The sequence below is a fragment of the Rhinolophus ferrumequinum genome, chromosome 9, assembly GCF_004115265.2.
Source record: "Rhinolophus ferrumequinum isolate MPI-CBG mRhiFer1 chromosome 9, mRhiFer1_v1.p, whole genome shotgun sequence".
Lineage (NCBI taxonomy): Eukaryota > Metazoa > Chordata > Mammalia > Chiroptera > Rhinolophidae > Rhinolophus > Rhinolophus ferrumequinum.
In genome coordinates, this window is record NC_046292.1 from 36,553,677 (window position 1) to 36,576,971 (window position 23,295).

At 38.9% G+C, this 23,295-nt stretch overlaps 1 pseudogene; it reads right to left on the bottom strand.

Moving 5' to 3' along the window:
* Nucleotides 1-19,390: 19,390 nt before the first annotated feature.
* LOC117027689 (glutaredoxin-3-like) lies at nucleotides 19,391-20,294 on the bottom strand (annotated as a pseudogene).
* Between the last annotated feature and the right edge of the window lie 3,001 nt (nucleotides 20,295-23,295).

A 23,295-nucleotide genomic window follows, 5' to 3' on the forward strand; every position in this document is an offset into this window, starting at 1 on the left:
TATTCCTACTATTCATAGAGTTAATGCTCAGCTCTCGATTTCTAAAAGCTATTCCCCACTCAAAGGAAACAACATTCCTTGAAGAAATATCTAATTCTAGCACTGAGGCACGGAAAGTACAAAGTGAACCTAGAACATTTTCTTGTGCCTAAAATAAACGCTCATAAATTGATGGGACCATGCCAAAAGGACACCTGAGCTAGCTTGAAGGGGCTTCTACTGGTCAAACTAGGAAAAATTTGAGATCAAAATTGGTAATAGGTCATAACATATTGATGGATAACTCATTTTAAAATGTAAAGGAAATAAGGATAGAAAGCTGACTAATAAGTGTAGAAAGAATGATGGAATTAGGAAATCACAATTTTGCAACTTTCTTAGCAATAACTGATTTGTAAAGAAGTCGATGTATATTAAAATGTTAAGTTTAAGGATTGTTGAGAACATGATATTTGCCATCTCAAAGAATCACCCACAGATTATGTATAAAAGGAAAGAAAGTACTTTATAATGAAAAAAATATAAGTGAACCAGGTGAACAAATTTAGATCACCAAAAATGGGACCAACTGACATTATTTGCCTCCTGATATGTGCAATGAGAAAGACTCAACTCCTATGTAGTATTCCTGCCAATCCCCCAAATTAACCTAAATTTAATCAGGTTTAATGAGAAAACAATCAAATAAATCCAAATTAAGGGATATTCTGCAATACAGCTGGCCTGGATTCTCAAAAAATGTCAGTGTTGTGAAAGGCTAAGGAATTGTTCATTACTAAATAAGATTAAAGGAACATGTCAACTAAATGAAATATGTGTTACTTGACTAGATCTTGGATATTCTCTCTGTCACACACACATGAACAACTATAAAGAATTTTATGAGGGCAATTTGAATATGAACAGTAGATAATAATACTGCATTAGATAATAATACTGCATCAATGCTAAATTTCATACGTGTGATAACTTTATTGTGATAATGTAAGAGAATGTCTTTATTCTTAAGAGACTCATGTTGAAGTATTTAGGAATGCTGTGTTTCCCACATTTATAACATAATTGTTTAGTTTACCATCTTGAACTGGAAACCCCAGTCATTAGTTTTATCAATAAAAGGATAAAACTATTGTTTTAATAAGATTGGCTTAGAAATGTTATGCAAGATGGACTGCAGGAAAATCATATGAAAACTAGCTATAGTATAATAGAAGCAATCTGAGCTGAATTTTGATCTATGACCAGAAGAAGAGCAACACAGGCAGAGGGATCAGCATTACCAGGCAAGAGGAGCTCGGGGCTTAGTCTTGTGTTTCAGGAGCAGGAGTCTGGTAAGGGACAGAATGATGGGAGTCAAGACTAGAAAAGTAGTTTGCAGCTGGATTATGGAGGGCATTGAATACCAAGCTAAGATTTGGACTTGATTCTATAGGCAATAGGTGTCATCCGCTATTTTTAAACAGAGAAAGATGTTTTGGAAAGAAAATAATAGAACAGTATTGAAATGTTTTTTTCTGTACCCAAGGTCAAAATTAATTTTTTTTTTAAATTCAAGATACAGACAGTTTTAATTTTAAAGGTAAAACACCATTTCCCTGTCACTTTCCCTAAGGTAAGCTTATTTAAGCTGTAAATGATATTGTGTGCTTTAACAAAACAAAGTTACAAAGTAAATTCCAGGAAACTAATATTCTTGAGGCGATCTAAATTTGCCAGCTAGTTTATGTCCCCTCAGATAGGTATGTCAAAAATTAAAATATTTTATGCCTTTCTTTGAATCTGCTGAAGATGTGTTTTGAGTGTTAAGGCTGATTATTTTTATAACTCCTGAATTTTTAGAACTACATTTTATTTTCAGGTTCCTAAGTTCAGAGGGATAATAATTATTAAGTTTTAGGTTTTTATTTTTTTGCTCTTCTATTTAAAAACACAAAAGAGTCTTTGTTCCTATCTTGGCAGCATTATTTTCTTTATTAGGATTTTACCAACATGCTTCTCTCTTTGCTGGTGTTATTCTTACAGGCTTATCTACAAAAGCTAGACGAGCAAAAATAAAATGAGAGGAACATTTTATCTTACTAAATTAAGCAAACAGGGACTTTGAAACATAACAAGAATTTTCATATGAATCGAATCAAATAGTGGCACTTGCAGTAGAATTAAAAATAAGTTGTATTCTTTCTTAGATGCTGAAAGGTTGGTCCTTGGTAGTATATGACTATCCAGGAGGCTATTAAGAAAAGCCTCCTGTCACCATAGAGGGCTGAGGCTCAGGCTGGATTGTGCTGGGAGCCAGAAGCTTCCTAGAGCGAAAGGAGTACTCATTAACACCTCCCATATGACCTTTAACTGCACACACTGTGCCACGCAATTCTCCTTGATTGACACCAATGCAAAAGGCCAGAGTTTGTTTGTTTGCTTGTTTGTTTGTTTCTCCTGTTTTGGGCCTTGTTTTTCACCCTACTTCAAATGTAAAAGGATTTCATCAAATCCCAGATTGCCCTTTACATATAAGTTTTATAGGATCAGGAAAAAACTGGCCCTCAATTTCCACTGTATTTCTAAACTGTATGATGCTAACTTTAAAACTGCTTTATTGAGATATAATTTACATATCACACAATTCAACCATTTAAAGTGTATAATTCAATGGTTTTTAGCATATTCAAAGAGGGTGCAGTCATCACGACAATCTTTTCTTCCTTTTAAAGACTGAGATAATTCACATACCATAAAACTAACCCCTGTAAAGTGTACAATTTAGTGGGTTTCAGTATATTCACGAGGTTGTGCAACTATCATCACATTCTAGCTCCAGAACATTTTCATCCCCCGACAGAAACCTTGTACCTGTGACAAAGACTCTCCCCTTGACTAAATTTTAGTCAGGGTCCTCTAAACCTTCTTCTCAACTAGGCTTCAACCATGGGTTGCAATGTCTGAGTCCTTGTGGGGACCAGTTTTAGGAAGAATCCTGTTCAATCAGTTTAGAGAGAACCCCTCCCTTGATAATCTGACCACTCTTGGTATCTGATCAAATTCCTCATCCTCACTATCCCCCAGGTGATATCTGATCACCCTGGCCCTTCCGCAAGAATCTTGTCAGGTCAGTTTAGCCAGAATCCTCCCCTCCTTGATGTTTCCTCTTAGTAATTTACTATCTACTGACCCCCATACTCCTCTGTGACTATACATCTGTACTTGTTTACGAGTAAATTGTATTTGGAATTGGGCCTATTCCTATACTGAGGTCTCTTTTCTCCTATAGTTCCTAAATAAAATCTGTTTTTACCACTTTCACTGCTATCTAGCTACAATTTTATTTGACAATTGTTAGCAGCCACTCCCAATTATTCCCTCTCCCTTTCCCTGACAACCATTAATCTACGTTCGGTCTCTATGGATTTGCCTATGCGCACATTTAGTATAAATGAAATTATACAATTTGTGGTCTTTCACTTAGAATACTGTTTTCAAGGTTCATAATGTTTCAAGATTCATCCATACTGTAGTGTGTGTCAGTAATTTATTCCTTTTTATGGCTGAATAATATTTCATTTAATGGGTATACAACTTGTTCACTCATCCCATTACTCTTAAGATAGAGATCAAAGTCCTTTCTATGACTTGCAAAGCTCTTGGTGACCTGGACCCTGCTAACATTCCCATCACAGCCCCGTTCCCACTTCCACTGCCGAGCTCTGGGCTCCTTTCAGCCCCTCAGCTGAGCTTCAGTCCTCTTGCTATTCCTTCTGCCTGGGATGGGATATACCCGCCTCATCCTTCAGATCTCAGTTCACATGCCAGAAGGAGTATATGTCATTCTCAGTCAGGCAGGTCTCCTTGTTGTTCAGAGTAGCCTGTACTTGACCTTGATAACACTCACCCTAGCTGTAAAAAACAAACAACCAAAAAACCTGTCTTTTGTACCTCCTTGTGTCCCCACTGCCAACAAATATTTGCTAAATCAATTAAACAACATAGGGGAATACAAGGCTATAGGAGCTTGGCATCAAAAGCAAGACCATCAGATAACATCCAGTCAAATACCTCCCTTTAATTTCTGAGAAACTGAGGCCCAATGTAGGGCAGTAACTTTCCCAGTATTCCACAGCAAGTTAAGGACAGAGCTGAGCACTCTGAGCACCGGCGTCACTTCCATGGTTCCCAGTGTGCTGCTCCTGACCTTGCCACGTGCCTGCCTGTCCAAGTCTGATTCATCTTTCAAGATACAGGCGATTCCTAAACATCTCTAGGATGCTTTTCTTATTAAACTTCAACCCCATCCCAACCCACAGTTAGAACTGACTGCTTTTTTCTCTGGGCTCCCCAAATTTTGATCTTAAAAAGTACTTCGTACTGTTCTTTTAATCAAAGAAACTGTCAACCTTCCTCACGGGTGGGGAAAAAAAAAGCAAAGGATTTAGATGACAGCACTCTGATTTGTCTAAAAAGGATTTAGGCATTTGAAAATTCCATATACATTTATAACCCTTTGAATTATTTAGTCTTATGTTTCTTGGCATACTTGAAATTTCTACAGCTAGTCTTCATAAGAGGTGTGTGTCTACATTAACAGAAGAAAGGAACAAGAACTGCCACATTAATTTTCTATTTTGAACACTTTTTAAGACGGCTAATAATGCTTTTTCTTCTTTATTCAACAACTTCTGAGAGGAATTTTGTAATTTTTCATTTTTCAAAAGGTTAAAATGGTGTCTTGGATGGAAGGTTTGAATTATGTAATAAACAATGTCAAGTTTTCAGAAACTTAGGCAAAAAACTCCTGCTGTGACCCAGGGAAGAAGGGGACAACAGTGATGACCTCAAACACGTAGACAAATGAGCCACTGTTGAATCTCCTAAGATCCTTATTGACCCAGAAAGGTGATCGCTGTCCCCAGGAACAAAGACTGAAGGAGATGCCCTTTTCATTTTGGCATTCTCCTCTACCTCAAGTGAGAACTTTCCGAACTATCCCTGCTCTGTATTTGGGGAGGTGAGCAAAGGAGTTTGGCAAGGGGTTGGGAGAGATGGAGGAGATTTGGATTATACTGTTCTAGTTTCTCCTGGTATGATGCTGCAGTGAGGACTTAACCTGGAGAGGGAGACAGAAAATTCCTCTTCTCAAATGAGGAGAAATGCAGATATAGGAAATGTGTTTCTATGTGACTGCAGAGCCCTTTGCCCCATCTTTAAAATTACCCCCCAGGTTCAGCCCTTGCTATAAGGGTTACATGGTCATGACTGTACTGGGCGACTCGTCCTCAGCATCTTTTTGAGCACTGATAAAAGAATGGGTCAGTGCTCATACCTGGTCCAACTTGAGTCAAATTATTTTTCTCAGAAATTTCAAATTGGTGTTGAAAGATGACAGGATTCGACTAGAGAAACCAGAGTTTGTCTGAATGTATTCCAGAATTGGACGTTGCTGGGCATTTTCAGATGTCTCTGTCAGGGTGAGGGCAGGTCAGGGCCATTTAAAGCCAGGCATTCTGAATTTGAATTCCACCTTTGCCACTTACCTGACATGAATCATTGGGCACATTAATCCTCCCCAAAGTTAAGTTTCCAAATAAGAAAGATTCAGTTAAGAGTAGTTACCTTGCAGCATTGATGTGAGAACTAATGAGATAAATAATGTGAAGTCAATGTGGTTAGTCGTGGGCAATGTTTTTGTAATGAAATGAATAAAATAGAAACTATCAGACTGTATGACACATAGTAAGGATTACGATTGTTTTGTGCAAGTTCTAGTTCAGATATACTATATGTATATAAATGTGTGTGAACTGGATCATGCTGGAAAATGTATTTCTTACTGTAGGTTGTGGTATTTGTGTGTGTGTGTGTGTGTGTGTGTGTGTGTTTCAAACCAGTGTTGTTCAACATATGGTCTAGAGACACGTTAGAATTATCTGGATACCTGTTAAAAATACAGATTCTTGAACTCCTGCTGTGGACAATTCCATTGTCCAGAATCAGAATTTCTGAAGGTAGAGTCTAGGGATCTACATTTCAGCTACTTTCCCAGATAAGTAACACACACACACTGAAACTTGAGAACCAGTGCTTTAAGCCTACAGAAGTTATCCAAATGTTCACTATTATTATATAATTAAACTCATCCCTTTATTCAAACAATGTTTATGGAACACAACTCCTCTAGGAGCTCTGTGAGGGGCATAGAGGAGGGGGCAGTTAGTCTATTTTGAGTAATGTAGCGACAACAATGCTCTGGTATTTTGGTTGGTCCGATACCTTTTGTTGCATTTGAGTTCTTATTTGCAAAAGACAACTAACTCTAAGGCAGGAATTCCCAACCACTATACCTCAAAGCATTTACAAGGCTTCCTAAGATATTGATCTGCTCAGCTCTCAGAAAGTTGAACTGTAAAAAGCCTCCTACATTTACGCCAATGTGTCATTTTGGAAAGCACTAGCAAAGGCACAAGATGGTTAAAAGCTTTGTAATTAATAGTCACATGTGGATTAAAATTCATATACAGTAATGCCTACTACTCAAAGTATGGTCCATGGACCAGAACACTGGCATCATCTGAAAGTTTCTTAGAAAGGCAGAATCACAGGCCCATCCTAGACCTACAATAATGTTTGAGAAGCACTGTATTAAAGGAAACATGTAATCAGTTACCTAACTTTTGGTATTTTGTAAGTATTATTTGCTGACTATAAAGTCATAGGATCATTGTAGAGATTTTTGAAAATTCAAAAAGTGGGAAAATTTATCCTTTATATAAAATGTATTCATAATTCCATTCCCTTTCCTTCCATAAAACATAAAAAATGCACATTTTACAAAATCGGAATTATCCCATATATACAAGATTTATATCTTATTCTTTTCATCTAATTTATCATGAGTGTTTTCAGCAGTGCTTTTTAAAAGATTAGAGTGATACCTAGTTAAGATTTCTTTAGTATAGATAAGGTAAAATGATCAATGGAGACAAGCCATAAATGTGACTTCCAATTCTAAAATGGCAGAGTTAAAAGGGGCCTTATATATTATTTTGTTTAAACTTTTTAGTTACAGTTGGGAAAATTTAAGCACAGGAAGAGAAAGAGGCTTACCAAAGCTAATTTGTTTAGATAAACAAATTTACTGATTGAACTATTATGATGTATCAGGACCTGTGACAGGATGACCAATCGTCTAGTTTGCCTGGACAGTGGGGTTCCAAAGACGTGGGACTTTCAGTGTTAAAACTAGAACAGTTCCAGGCAAACCTGGACAGTTGGCCACCCTATTGCTAGGCATTAGAAACAGAAAAATTTATGAGATCTGGCTTCTGCTCTCATGTGGGAGACACACATTTGTGAACGGATTATTACAATATGATGTGATAAGAACCAGAAGAGCTCCCAGACTGTGAATGAGGCAAGACTTCTGAGATCCTGAAACCTACAGGACAAGAAGGAAGTTAATCAGATGAAAGCCACAGTAAGAATGGGGCACTTTAGAAAGCATTCTAGTCTGAAAGTTCACTATAATAAAAGGAACAGTAGTGAAAAATAATAATGAGAATTTATTGTGCCAGGCACTATGCGACTTATTATCTCCTTTAATGTTCACAACTGTCATACGAGTGATGAAAACGCTATCGGGGGGTTTTAAGCAGAAGAGTAATATAATTGTGTCCTTTAAAGATAAAAGATCTCGGTATGACATCATAGGAATGGTGGCAGCAGGGCGTACTTTCTGAGTTCTCCTCCGAATCTTATTACAAACGGGACCTATAACCCATCAAAGAACTCTTTGCTCATCACACGGAACAGCTAAGAGACTCGTGGAAGGATTACTTGAAGGTGCGTTAATTGGGCGAGCAGGGGAAGGAAGGAAGGGAGCGAAGTGAAAACGCGCGGGCCCGCGGCGGGTCCCGGCCGGCGGTGGCGGGGGTGGCGGCGGCAGCGAAAACCAAAAACCGCGGTGGCACCCGCAGTTCCGGGCACGCACGGGATCCCAGGGCGGAACAGAGAGCACAGAGACCAGGAGGTGGGCTCTTTCCCTGCGTCCCATGGCTGATCTCTCCCGCCGGGAGGGTGGCTAGTGGGCCCTAGGGCGGACAAAGAACACAGACTCCATACCTGGGCCCCTCCCCCCACTTCCAATCCTACCCCCGCCCTTCCAGAGACTTAAACTGGCCCCTAAACTGAGGAGTAGTGTCAGATTACAGAGGAGCCGTAGTAGTGCTGGCTCTGGGAAGACTGACAGGCAGCCCTGACCCAGGGAAGAGGCTGGGAAGAGTGTGATTTTAGCTGGGCTAGGAGAGAAGAGACTCCTCCAACCCCAGCCACCACCTTTTCTGGCTTGCCTAGGGCGGGGCAAGTGCAACTGCAGAGACACTCCCAGGGATCAGCAGTAAGGCAGACGCAGCTCTGGGCTTTTAGCAGCTCAGAAATCTCCCGCCCGCACCCCCCCATACACACACACACTGAGGAAGTGCCCTAAGACTCAGGAGTACTGGACATGGGGCTGGTGGTGCTACTCTCAGTGTGCATATGTGCAGGCAAGGGCAAAAACTGCACTGACTTCGTAAAAACTATCATCCAGACCCCTCAGGCCCACGCATTTAAATCTACAGTCCCAAAGTCACTCTGGGCACCAGGTGACCGGCTCTGCCTGCGCAATAAGCAGGGGGCTCTTTGGTACAGCAGAGGACAACCTGGACATTACTTGGTGGGCTTAAGCCAAGACTAGCGCTGCTTTGTGTTTTGCTTTGTTTTGTTTTGTTTTGCTTTATCTTTATATTTTGATATCTTTGCCTGTGTCGAGTGGGGGTTATCAGGTGTTTTTACATGTGAATGTATTTGATTTTTTTCTTTGTTGTTGTTGTTGTTGTTGTTGTGCTTGGTGATTTGCTTTGTTCTGAAACTGCCCTACCAGGGCCCAGCTTAAGAGGCACAACATTCAACATATCCAGAGGCCAACTCCAGACCAAACCAGAGTACTACTGGGTTTGACCTACAAGTCACACACCCAGAGGGAATTCTCTGCAGGCACTAGAGCCCATAGAGGCCAAACCACATTTAAGTGGTCAACCTTCACACAGCAGAACGCCCTGCGGTGGGCAGAGCCAAGTCTCACAACGCGTCAGCCTAGGAGTTAACCCCACCTACTCACAAGCAAAAAGCCATTAAAGATCTTCTTGAACAGGACAATATACACAAGAGTCACCTTTGGAGCACATGCAGAGGAGAAGAACGAAGTAGTGCAAGTCAAATATAAAGGACACATACTACATAAGATAACCTAGCAAGAACTAAGAACTCTAGGGGATATATCTAATACATGAAAGCAAACACAGAGAGTCAGCCAGAATGGGGAAACAAAGATACACGTCCCAAATAAAAGAACAGAAGAAACCTCCACAACTGGAACCAAATGAAGCAGACGTAACCAACCTTTCAGAGACAGAGTTCAGAACACTGGTGATAAGAATGTTTAAGGAGCTTAGAGAAGACATAAAGAAGGATGTAGAAATCATAACGAACAACCAGTTAGAACTAAAGAACACAATTACCGAAATTAAGAACTCACTTGAAGGAATTAACAGCAGGTTAGATGAAGAGGAGGATTGAATCAGCGACTTAGAAGACAAGGTAGCAGAGATCACCCAAACGGAACAACAGAAAGAAAAAAGAATAAATAACAATGAGGATGGCTTAAGAGACCTCTGGGATAACATCAAGTGCAACAACATGTGCATCATAGGAATACCAGAAGGTGAAGAGAGGGAGCAAGGGATTGAGAACATATTTGAAGTAATAATGTCCGAAAACTTCCCCAACCTGATGAAGGAAACCAACATACAAGCCCAGGAAGTGCAGAGAGTTCCAACCAGGATAAACCCAAACAGGTCCACACCAAGACACATTATAGTTAAAATGGCAAAGGTTAAAGACAAAGAGAGAATCCTAAAAGCAGCAAGAGAAAGACAGAGGGTTACATACAAGGGAACTCCCACAAGACTATCAAATGACTTTTCTACAGAAACATTGAAGGCCAGGAGGGAGTGGCAGGAGATACTCAAAGAGATGGAAAACAAAGGCCTACAACCTAGATTGCTTTATCCAGCAAGGCTATCATTTAAAGTTGATGGAGAGATAAAGAGATTTCCAGAAAAAAATAAGCTAAAGGAATTTATTACCACCAAGCCAGCATTGCAAGAAATACTAAAAGGACTTCCGTAAATAGAAGAAAGATCAAAACAACCTAACTACAAATTTAAAAATGGCAATAACTATGTACCTATCAATAATCACTTTAAATGTAAACGGATTAAATGCTCCAATCAAGAGACATAGGGTGGCTGACTGGATAAGAAAGCAAGACCCTTGTATATGCTGTATACAAGAGACTCACCTCAGAACAAAAGACACACACAGGCTGAAAGTGAAGGGTTGGAGTAAGATATTTCATGCAAATGGAAATGAGAGAAAAACTGGAGTTGCAATACTTATATCTGACAAAATAGACTTTAAAATGAAGAACATACTAAAAGATAAAGATGGGCACTATATAATAATAAAGGGATCGATCTGACAAGAGGACATAACCCTAGTAAACATCTATGCACCCAACATAGGAGCACCTAAATATATAAAACAGGTACTGACTGACATAAAGACAGAGATCAACAGTAACACTATCATAGTAGGGGACTTCAACACACCTCTGACAACAAGGGACAGGTCTTCCAGACAGAAAATCAATATGGAAACAAGAGCCTTAAATGATACATTGGACCACTTGGATTTAATCGATATTTTCAGAACATTTCACCCCAATGCTGCAAAATACACGTTTTTCTCAAGCGCACATGGAACATTTTCCAAGCTAGACCATATGTTAGGCCACAAAACAAGTCTTGATAAATTTAAGAAAATTGAAATCATACCAATTGTCTTCTCTGATCACAATGCTATGAAATTAGAAATGAACTACAGGAAAAAAACTGGAAGACACACCAATTCATGGAGGCTGAATAACTTATTACTAAATAATGAATGGGTCAAGCAGGAGATCAAGGAAGAAATCAAAAGATATCTCGAGACAAACGAAAATGAAAACACGACGACCCAAAATCTATGGGATGCCGCAAAAGCAGTCCTAAGAGGGAAATTCATAGCACTGCAGGCCTACCGAAAGAAAGAAGAAACATCACTAATCAACAGTTTATCTTCACACTTAAGGGATCTAGAAAAAGAACAGCAAAATAAGCCCAAAGGGAACACAAGGAAGGAGATAATAAACATCAGAGCAGAAATAAATGAAATAGAAACCAGAAAAACAATACAAAAGATCAATGAATCCAAGAGTTGGTTCTTAGAGAAGATAAACAAAATCGACAAACCTTTAGCCAGACTCATTTAAAAAAAGAGAGAGAGGACCCATATTAATAAAATCAGAAATGAAAGAGGAGAAGTGACAATGGACACCGCAGAAATACAAAAAATTTTAAAAAATTACTATGAACAACTATATGCCAACAAATTTGACAATCTGGAAGAAATGGATAATTTTCTAGAGGCGTACAACCTTCCAAGGCTAACTCAAGAAGAAACAGAAAACCTGAATAGACTGATTACCACCAGGAAAATTGAATCAGTAATCAACAATCTCCCAACAAACAAAAGCTCTGGACCAGATGGCTTTACAGGTGAATTTTACAAAATGTTCAAAAAAGAATTATCACCTATTCTCCTCAAGCTCTTCCAAAAAATCCAGAAGGAGGGAAGACTCCCAAACACTTTTTACGAAGCCACTATCACCCTGATCCCAAAATCAGACAAAGACACCACAAAAAAAAAAAAAAACTACAGGCCAATATCTCTAATGAACATAGATGCAAAAATCCTCAACAAAATATTAGCGAACAGAATTCAGCAATACATTAAAAAGATCATACACCATGATCAAGTGGGATTCATCCCTGGTATGCAAGGGTGGCTCAACATCCGCAAATCAATTAATGTGATACCCACATTAACAAAATGAAAAATAAAAATTACATGATCTTATCAATAGATGCAGAAAAAGCATTTGATAAAATCCAACAGCCATTTATGATTAAAAACCCTTAAGAAAGTGGGAATAGAGGGATCATATCTCAACATAATAAAGGCCATATATGACAAACCCACAGCTAACATCATACTCAATGGGGAAAAGCTAAAACAATTCCCCCTAAGATCAGGAACAAGGCAAGGTTGCCCACTATCTCCACTTCTATTCAACATAGTGCTGGAAGTTCTAGCCACAGCAATCAGACAAGAAAAAGAAATAAAAGGCATCCAAATTGGTAAGGAGGAAGTAAAATTATCATTATATGCAGATGATATGATACTATATATAGAGAACCCTAAAGACTCCACCAAGAAGCTATTAGAGCTGATAGATGAATTTAGTGAAGTAGCAGGATACAAAATTAATATTCAGAAATCGGTTGCATTTGTATATGCCAGTAATAAACATCAGAAGGAGAAAGTAAAAAACAATCCCATTCATAATTGCTCCAAAGACTATAAAATACCTGGGAATAAATTTAACCAAAGAAGTAAAAGATCTGTACTCAGAAAATTATAAGACACTGAAGAAAGGAATGAAAGAAGATATAAATAGATGGAAACACATATCATGTTCATGGATAGGAAGAATTAATATAGTTAAAATGTCCATACTGCCTAAGGCAATATACATATTCAACGCAATTCCTATCAAACTACCAATGACGTTTTTCACAGAAATAGAACATACAATCCTAAAATTTATATGGAACCATAAAAGACCCCGTATAGCCTCAGCAATCTTGAGAAATAAGAACAAAGTGGGAGGTATAACAATACCTGACTTCAAATTATATTACAAGGCTACAGTAATCAAAACAGCATGGTACTGGCATAAAAACAGACACACAGATCAATGGAACAGAATAGAGAGTCCAGAAATAAATCCACGCCTATATGGCCATTTAATCTACGACAATGGAAGCAAGAATGTACGATGGGTAAAGACAGTCTATTCAATAAATGGTGCTGGGAAACCTGGACAGACACATGCAAAAAAATGAAGCTGGAACACCTCCTTACACCATATACAAAAATAAATTCAAAATGGCTTAAAGACCTAAATGTAAGATCTGAAACCATAAAACACCTAGAAGAAAATATAGGAAGAAACTTCTCAGACATTACCCGGAGTAAGATTTTTACTGATATATCCCCTCATGCGAGGGAAATAAGAGAAAAAACAAATATGTGGGATTATATCACACTAAAAAGTTTTTTCACAGCAAAGGAAACCATCAATAAAACAAAAAGGGATCCTACTGAATGGGAAAAGATATTTGCCAATGATATATCTGATAAGGGATTAATATCACAAATCTATAAAAAACTCACTCAACTCAACTCCAAAAAACCAAACGACCCAATTAAAAAATGGGCAGAGGACTTGAAGAGACATTTTTCTAAAAAGGACATACAGATGGCAAACAGACATATGAAGAAATGCTCAACCTCACTAACCATCAGAGAAATGCAAATAAAAAACACAATGAGATACCACCTCACCCCAGTCAAAATGGCTATCATCAATAAATCAACAAACAACAAGTGCTGGCGCGGATGTGGAGAAAAGGGAACGCTTGTGCACTGTTGGTGGGATTGCAGATTGGTGCAGCCACTATGGAAAACAGTATGGAGGTATCTCAAAAATCTGAAAATGGAACTACCCTATGATCCAGTAATTCCACTCCTAGGTATCTATCCGGAGAAATCCAAAACTCCAATTCAAAAATCTTTATGCACTCCTATGTTTATTGCAGCACTATACACAATAGCCAAGACATGGAAACAACCGAAATGCCCATCGGTAGATGACTGGATTAAGAAACTGTGGTACATTTATACAATGGAGTACTACGCAGCCATAAAGAAGAAAGAAATCTTACCATTTGCAACAACATGGATGGACCTAGAGAACATTATGTTAAGTGAAATAAGTCAGACAGAGAAAGATAAGTACCATATGATCTCATTTATATGCGGAATCTAAAGAAAAGAATAAGTGAATGAACTAATCAGAAACAGTTTTGGAGACAAAGAGGAAAAACTGAGGGTTGCTAGATGGGCGGGGGGGTGGGGGTAAGGGGGAAGGTGAGGGGATTAGAAAACAATCAGTAACCACAAGATGGCCACGGGGTTTTGAAAATTAATCTGGGGAACGTAATCGATAATGTTGTAAAGATTTTGTAGGGTATCTGATAGACATGTGTCCCATTTCGGAGACCATCTCAGGGAAGATGTAGATGAATGATCACTGCACTGTACACCTGAAGCTGAACAATAATGAATGTCAACTATAATATATATATATATATATATATATATATATATATATATATATATATATATACATATATATATATACACATTTACAAGAGGCAGAGTACAGCATTGGGAGTGGAGATAGTGGAAATGGGATGGCTCGGTGCGATGTCAGAGAGATAGTGGATGGGGGGCGGGGGTCCACAGTGTGAGGGATATAAATGATAAACGTCTAAGAAAAAAACAAAACAAACAAAAATAACCCCTCATAGACAAGACAGACAATAGTTTAGTGGTTACCAGAGGGTAAGGGGGGTGGGGGGTGGGAGATGAGGGTAAGGGGGATCAAATATATGGTGATGGAAGGAGAACTGACTCTGGGTGGTGAACACACAATGTAATTTATAGATGATGTGATACAGAATTGTACACCTGAAATCTATGTAATTTTACTAACAATTGTCACCCCAATAAATTAAAAAAAAAAAAGCTGAAAGATAAAGGATCTCTCTGGCAGTATGTAAAATGCTTTTTTAAAAAATCCACTACACATATGCTTAACATCCCTTTCACTTACCATCATCCCCAAGCCCAGTTTCATAAGAGGGATTCTAGATTCCCAATACAGTTTAAAACCAAATTTGTCTAATTCCTTAACTCTTCTATTTCTGTCTATATCTTCTACCGGCTTTCTACCAAGGTAAAAAAATTCTGTAAAGAAATTATGTTATGAAGTTTTGTAACAGGGGCTCCCTCTGTTGACTGTGTGGCACTAAAACAGCAACTATTTACACCCAGCAGAAACAATTGCTGCGGATCTTTACAGTTATTCTTTTTTGTCTTTTGTTTTCAGGAAAACCAGAGGTCTTTGCCCCTAAATTACAGTGATTTATAAAATATTAAAATGCATATCTGACCCAGTTATTGGGTCATTTAAGTTTAGAACCAAAGAAATATTTTCATACTTGCAGTCACTGTGCAAACCATTTTCACGGTGACGGCAAGTAGTATGAAAATATTTACATTCATTAAACTGGACAACTATTTGAATTTCATAATAATATGTATTATCCAGACTTTTATTTCCTATTATGCCTATAGTCATATAAATGAACTTTATTATTATCACTTATCAGTAATACTCCTAATGAGCGACATTTCTATACAACTTCCAGATGGCCTAAGTCCATGACAAGTTGGTTCCCAATTGCTCCAAGTGAATTCCTAGCAGAGGCTGTAGTGAGAGCTCCACCATGTCATCGCCCCTTTAGGACTGCAGACAGAGTCATTTGCTCATTCCACAAATACTCAGTGGCACTTCCTCTGAACCATCTCTGTGCTTGGGAGACAGATTAATAATGGAGACACCGATCCCAAGAACTCTTTGGTCTAGTAAGGGAGATACTTGACATCTGAAGCAATACCTCTAACTTGAAGGAGACCATAAGTGGAATTACAGTGGTGCAATGGCCATAAAAGCAGAGGGAAATATTAAACATGATCGAGAGAATTCAGGCAGACATCTTGGAGAAGATACCATTTGGCCTGAATAGGACATAAGTTCCATGATGGCAGGAATTTTTGTTCTCTGCTATATATCCTAAGCTCCTACAATTGTGACTGGCACACCGTAAATTCTTTTTTTTATTTTATTAAAGTTTATTGGGGTGACAATGGTTAGTAAAGTTACATAGGTTTCAACTGTACAATTCTGTAATATATCATCTGTATATCACATTGTGTGTTCACCACCCAGGGTCAGTTCTCCTTCCATCATCATATAGTTGATTCTATTTACCCTCATCTACCATCCTCCCCCGCCCCCTTACCCTCTGGTAACCACTAAACTATTGTCTGTGTCTAGGAGTTTTTGTTGCTTTATTTGTTTGTCTTGTTCCTTTGTTGCTTTCAGTTTTATATCCCACATATCAGTGAAATCATATGGCTCTCAACTTTTTCTGTCTGACTTATTCCGTTTAGCATAACACTCTCAAGATCCATCCATGTTGTCACAAATGGCACCATTTCATCTTTTCTTATGGCAGAGTAGTATTCCATTGTACATAGCAAATTCTTAATAAATAGCTACTGAATGAGTGAGTCAATTTTGAAATCAATACAAACTTTACTGACAGAAAAAGGGAAGGAAAAATAATTTCCCTTTTGAAAAGGCTTATTCTCAAAACCATGGAAATTATTATTTTGTTTGTTTAACCTGCCTAAACCCTTTCTTTGCCTTTCCATTATCTTTAGGATAAAATACTGTCCTCTGTCCACTTCTCCAGTCATATCCATGTAGCCCATCCCAAGCCATTAGGGTTGACAGATATCTGGTGTGGAACTGGACATTCTGTATGAATTACTCATGTGCCAGATAAAATATATAAAATATAATCTAGGTTATTAATGAATATATTGATCCTGTGTATATATGTTTCAAATTGGAATCCAGTTTCAACTAATAGAAAATTCAATTCAGATTGGCTTAAGTAATGAAAAGATTTATTGGCAAATGTAACTGAAAGTCAAGCAACAGGGCAGACTTCAGGGCACTTCAGTCAGGGTTTCTCCTCAACTGCTCTTCAGTTGTCTCATCTCTGACCTCCTATGTATGTGGTTCCTACACTGAATCCTTTTAATGGTTTCCCCTGTGGACAGAGATTAGCAGCTAGCAGAAAGGAGATTACATGCTTTCTTGTTTACATGCACCGTAAGAGAACATTGTTTCTCAAAACCAGTGAATGAAAGTCCCAAACTTGACTAAACTACCCCAGAAATGTTTTCTGTAGTCCGACGACTGCCAGATATGACTAATTTATATCTCATTTACCAGAGCAAATCATTGTTATCAAGGGGGAAAAGATTACTCTACTTGCTTCTGTCAGTCAGAGTCTACCTCTAGAGCTGGGGTTGGCATCAATACACAGGGACGGCGGACTAGCTCCCAGAGGAAAATATGAGTATGGTTAGAAGGGGAAAAAGGAAGGTAAATGCTGCATAGGCAACTAATGAACCTCTCACATATATAACTTTTTTGACTGGCGAATATATATCAACTGTTGCTGGTGTTCTTGTTGAGGTCATCTAGCTAGAATTTCTGCTGGTCGTAAAAGCTACTGACAGTTCTGAGCTACTTTCACCATTGCCCCATCAGGTATTCAGCTCTCTTTCTCCAAGAATCCCCTTTTACTCTTCCCTAGAAGACTTCCCTGACTTTCATTCTAGTTAGGCATCTACACAAGGCGCTCACAGTTCCCCTGGTTTTCCTCCAGGGCAGCACTTGACATACTGAGATGTGGTTGCCTGTTTCTATGTCTGGCTTTCCCACAGGCAGGGAGACCCTCAAAGATAGTGTTAGCTTTTGGCTGTGAATAACAGAAACCTAAGGCAAACTGACTAAAACAATAAGAGAATTTATTCTTTCTTAAAATAAGAAAGCTATGGGTAAGGCCGGCTCCAGGACTGGGATGATCAGTGGTTCAATGGTGTCATCAAACACCCATGTACTTTGTTTTTTATTTTGTTCTTTAGATTCCACATATAAGAGAGATCATACAGTATTTCTCTTTCTCAGTCTGACTTATTTCACTTAGCATAATACCCTCTAGGTCCATCCATGTTGTTGCAAATGGTAAGGTTTCTTTCTTTTTGTGGCATAGTAATATTCCATTGTATATATGTACCACAATTTCTTTATCTAATCGTCCATTGATAGGCATGTTGAAATTGATATAAAATAATATTGAATGTCAACGAATTTTAAAAAAACAGTCACGGGATACAAAATGCAGCATAAGGAATATAATCGATAATATTCTAATAATTATGTACAGTGTCAGATGGGTAATAGACTTATTGGGGCTATTACTTTGTGAGGTATATAAATGTCTAATCACTATGTTGTTTTGTACACCTGAAACTCATTAAAAAGAATATTTCAGCAAAAAAAATAAAATAAAATAAATAAAAATTTAAAAAAAGAACCCATGTTCTTTCCTTCTCTGTACCGTCTTCAGTGTTAACTTCATCCTCAGGCTGTTAATAAGATGACTTATTTCAAGCATCACATAATCCAGAAGAAGAAGAGAAATTTTCTCTTTTTTAGAACAAGGAAACATTTCCCAGATGGATGCTCCCCGCAGACTTTCCCTCATCTTCTTGGCAACTCCTACATTGATCACCGGTAAAGAGAGTAATATTACCACAAAGAGTTCAGGCTAATAACCCAAGGTAGGGTGGAAATTGTGACTGTGTGTGTTAGTTACTACAATAAGGTCTTTCTGTCACTCCTCACCCCCTAGACTCTGATAGTCTGATGTGCATATGCCTTTGTGACTTTATTTCCCACCCCACCCTGAAACCCACTACCATGATCATACCCTAGACCCTGTCCTTACCAATGAATGTACCCCTCCATAATTTCAATTTCAAGCATCTCACTTTCTGACCTCCTATATTTCAAGCTCACTTTCTATAACCCTCCATCTTTCAATCCCACAGAGACTTCTATTTCACTGATGATCCTACCACCTTTTCACTGTTCCTCACTCCCTTCAGGTCCTCACTTCCCTCCCTACCCAGCTTAAATTTCATGGTCAATCATCATAATCACTCACTTGTATACTATCAACTTCTTGCCCCCTTCATTTCATGATACTCTTTCAGTAAGACTACAACCCTGCTCATATCTAATTCTCAATTATCCTGTGCACCAAGAGCCCTGAGTTTGACTGGAGAGAAACACAACAACGTTAATTAGTCTGACTCTACTCTTTTTTTTTTTTTACACAATTATTTTTAATTGAATTTAAAGATGTTTATTGCATTCTATTTTTGGTGGGGGGAAAAAAACGTAACCTACATATAGTATTTAGCACAACCTTGTGGAATACATAAAGCAAAACTGGGGAAGAAGCATTTTTCTTCTCCTAGTCCATTTCTGACAACTGACTCATGATCTGCTCCACTGTCATTAAATATTTCTTACAAAAAAAAATAAATGTTTCTTACAATAGTTAGGCACCAAGTTTAACATTTATTAATTTTCTCCTTTTGCTATATGCAGCAATTCACCATTTTTTATCAGTTCCTAAACAATATCCAGTCCTCCAACAAGTTCCCCTTTCACCTACAGCTGAGGATATACTCGTATGTTGGACACTGGAGTAAGTTTTTAATTCTTGCTGAATTTCTTCATCCTCCAATAATATCAAATGTGTCATACTCAACACCAGAACTATTTAGTGTTTTCAGAATTTGTGTGCTGAATCCACATTTAGCTTCCTGTTTGTTTCCTTTCATAGAGAGTATCACAGAAGCTTTATTTGTCAGTACTTTGTGCCTTTCCTCTAATTCAGGAGCTCTGCAGCAAACTGTATCCAGTTCTTCAGAAGCTTCTAGCTCCTGAATTCTATCAAGTCCTCCTGTGAGCTCTCCAGAAACATAGAGCCTGGGATAGGTGGGCCAATTGCAATAGGTTTTAAGGTTGTGATGAACTTAATCTGAGAAGATACCAAAACTGCTAAGCTGAATGTTGTGTTTGTTAAGAATTTTCTAATACCTGCTTGCTGAAACCACAGGTGGCTCCTGCCGAGTCCCTTTTACAAACAGCATGCAGGGGGCAGCGTGAGTTAACTTCTTCCCAGGAAGACTGAGGTCTCCTTTAGGATGCTTATTCCCACTGGGTGGGAAGGAGCCCACAGACCCATGTCGCTGAACTGTTTTGGTCAATTCTGGGGCATATGCACCATCTAATCTGTCAATTTTCTGAGAATTCTTGAAAAACAGAAAAGTGACTAGAACAGAACTAACTTCATATTTTTCAGATATTTCAGGAATTGCTTCAGCTTCCAAGATGAAACTTGGGCGTGTTCCTTGGCTAACTCTGCCATCACCTCGTTCATCTGAGCACACTGTGGGGCGCAAGGTACCCAAAAATGGACAAGGAGGGACCTGCACTCTACCTCAGCTGCTCATCCAATCAGAAGAGTACCTGTCTCTGATTCAAATGCATCAGCAAAATGACACTGCATTTAGGTCAGTAAGCATTTCTTGCCTGTGAACTCCATGCAGGCACTCTGCTCCACACAGGAAATGCGAAGAGCTAACTCAGAGTGCTCTTGGCTCTGAGGATCGGAAGCTCCTCAAACTGCAGAGCTGAGGCCAGCTCCGTCTGCCCCGCCGCCTCAGCCACTGTGAGTTTGACTCTACTCTCAATGTGTCTTTACTGCTGAAAGGTACAGCTGTTCAGCAATGACAACACACCACTCCATTGTGTCTTTCGTTATCCTAGAGGACCTCCCATCAGATTTCCAGTCTCCTGAAACCTCCAATATCTCCTTTTGTGTGCTTGCTTTTAGCTGCTTACTCTGCTTCTTATTTTACTGAGAAAACAAAGGCAACTAGAAGAGATCTTCCTTAGGAGCCTACCACATCTAGCCATCTAACTGCATCTGTGCCATACCCTCTGCTTTCTCTGTTAATATAGATTCACAGTCTGTGAAACTAGCAGACCCATCCCTCTTTTTGTGCACTAGATCCCATCCCTTCTTACCAACTCAAGGATATTGCCCTGCACTTCTCCCATTCTTTATCCTGCCTTACCAATAGTTTTTTTCTTCTAAATGAGTGGTTTTCAACTAGTAGTGATTTTGCCCACTTCTGCCCCGCCACACACACCACAGAGGACAATTGGCAACATCTAGAAATTCTGTGCTAAACTCTGTGCACAACTGGGGGGATGGGGGAATTCTACTGCCATCTAGTGGACAGAATGCCAGGAGTGTTTCTAAACATCTTACCGGTACAGTGCAAAGGACAGCCCTCCACAACAAAAAATTCTTGCGCCCAAAATGTTAATAGTTGAAAAACTCTAAACTAGATCATTCCTATAAACTCTAAACTAGATCATTCCACACACACACACACACACACACACACACACACACACAAATGCCAGCATTTCTCCCATCTTAAAAATCATCCTCCCCTGACTCCACATACCCTTCCAACTTCAACCCTATTCCTCTTTACTACAAAAGTCCTCAAAAGTTTTATCTCACTGTGTCCACTTCCTTTCCTCTAAATCTCAAACTTTTCCAATCTGGCTATGCCCCCAACATTCTGTCAGAATTTCTCTTGTCAAGGTCACCAATAACTTCCATATTGTTAAGTCTGACAGTCAATTCTCAGGAGCACATGACCGAGTTACTACTTTTTCCTAGAAACATTTTCTTTATTTTATTTCTAGAATCTACCCTCTACTGGTTTTCTTTTTAATTTTAATAAGTCCTCCTCAGTCTCTTTTTCTGGTTTCCATGTCCTGACCTCCAAATATTGGAGTACCCAGAACTCAGTCCTTGGATTTTTTTCTTCTATATACTCACTTCCTTGGTGGCCTCATGTGGCTTCAAATATTATCTATATACTGATGAATCCCAGTTATTTATCTTTAGCTTGGACCTCTTCCCTGAACTCCAGACCCATATATCAAATTGCCTATTCATCATCTCTACCTAAATATTTAATATGCATAGTATAAAGCTTAATATATTCAAACTGAGCTCCAGATCTTTCCTTTAAAACTTCTTCCTCAGTCTTATTAGTCAAAGTAAATTACAATTCCATTCCTTAAGGTAAAACTTTGGTATCACCCTTGACTCTACTCTTTCCTACCCCTATTCGATCCATCAGCAAACTTACCAAGTTCTACCTTTAAAATACCTTGTTTCCAGAATAAGACCACTTACTACCTCTACTTCTATCAACCTGATCCGAGCCATCATATTCTCTCCCTTGGATTATTTGCAATAGCCTCCTCACTGGTCTCCCTGCTTTCTCCCTTATCCCCCTTCACTCTATTATCTATACAGCTACCAGAATGAAAATGTGACTTCATAAAGTAGATCATATCACTAATTGGTTCAAAACCCTCTAATGGCTATCCATCTTTCTTAGAATAAAAATCAAAATTCTTATAATGCTCACTCTGCCCGTTACACTGGCTTTTGTGCTGTTCCTGGATCACACCAAGCACACTCCAGCCTTGGGGCTTTTGCCCTTGTTTTTCCCTCTACCTGGAATGCTCCCATTTTTGTGAAAATGCAAGGTTTTTGCTCAAATATCACCTTCCCAGAGGGGCCTTTCCTGACCTTTGTATCTCACTGATACTTCCTGTCCCTCTTCCCTGCTTTATTTTTCATCCTGGCTGTTAGAACCATCTAAAATACGATATATTCTACATATTCATTTCTCAGTCTGCCCCTAATAGAATGAAAGCTCCATGAAGCCATGTCTGTTTTGTTTGCTGTTGTAGCCCCAATGCCTAGAGCAATGCCTCACACATAGCAGGTTCTCCACACTTATTTGTGGAAAGAATGAGCCAAACACAATGACCACTACAGGGAGGAACTGTGTCTGACTCTTATCTGGATGCCTGGTGCCCAACAGAGGCACAGAATAGGAAGTCGTAAAATAAATGAATCTGTATTGTTGTTTTCAATAGTTGTGCCTGTCATGTGTTTCAGTGCTTTCTTGAATCTGCTGGGTAACAGTTGCTCCTCTTTCCCCGTCCCGCAAATATTCCTATGGGGAAACAGAGATCTCCCTGGGCACTCTTCCTCAGTCACTCAGTATCTGGGATCTCTCTCTTCCCTTTCTCCTTGTTAACTGGAGCTTTTACCCTGAGATCCTTTACCCCAGTCAAGCCCTGGGCACGGATCACACCATTGCTCCTGTGGGCTCCATTTCTGGAACAGCTGTGCTTCCCACCTAATTCTGGGTGCCTGACACTCTTATCAGACTGATTTCTCCTTCAGTGCCTAAATGATATTTGATTTCTCTGTGTCCCTAGTACTGGGCTAGAGCCCAGAACGTACTTGGACCAAACCTTTGCCTATTATACTTTATTTTCTGTCATTTTGTAGTCCTCATTCTTTCCATACT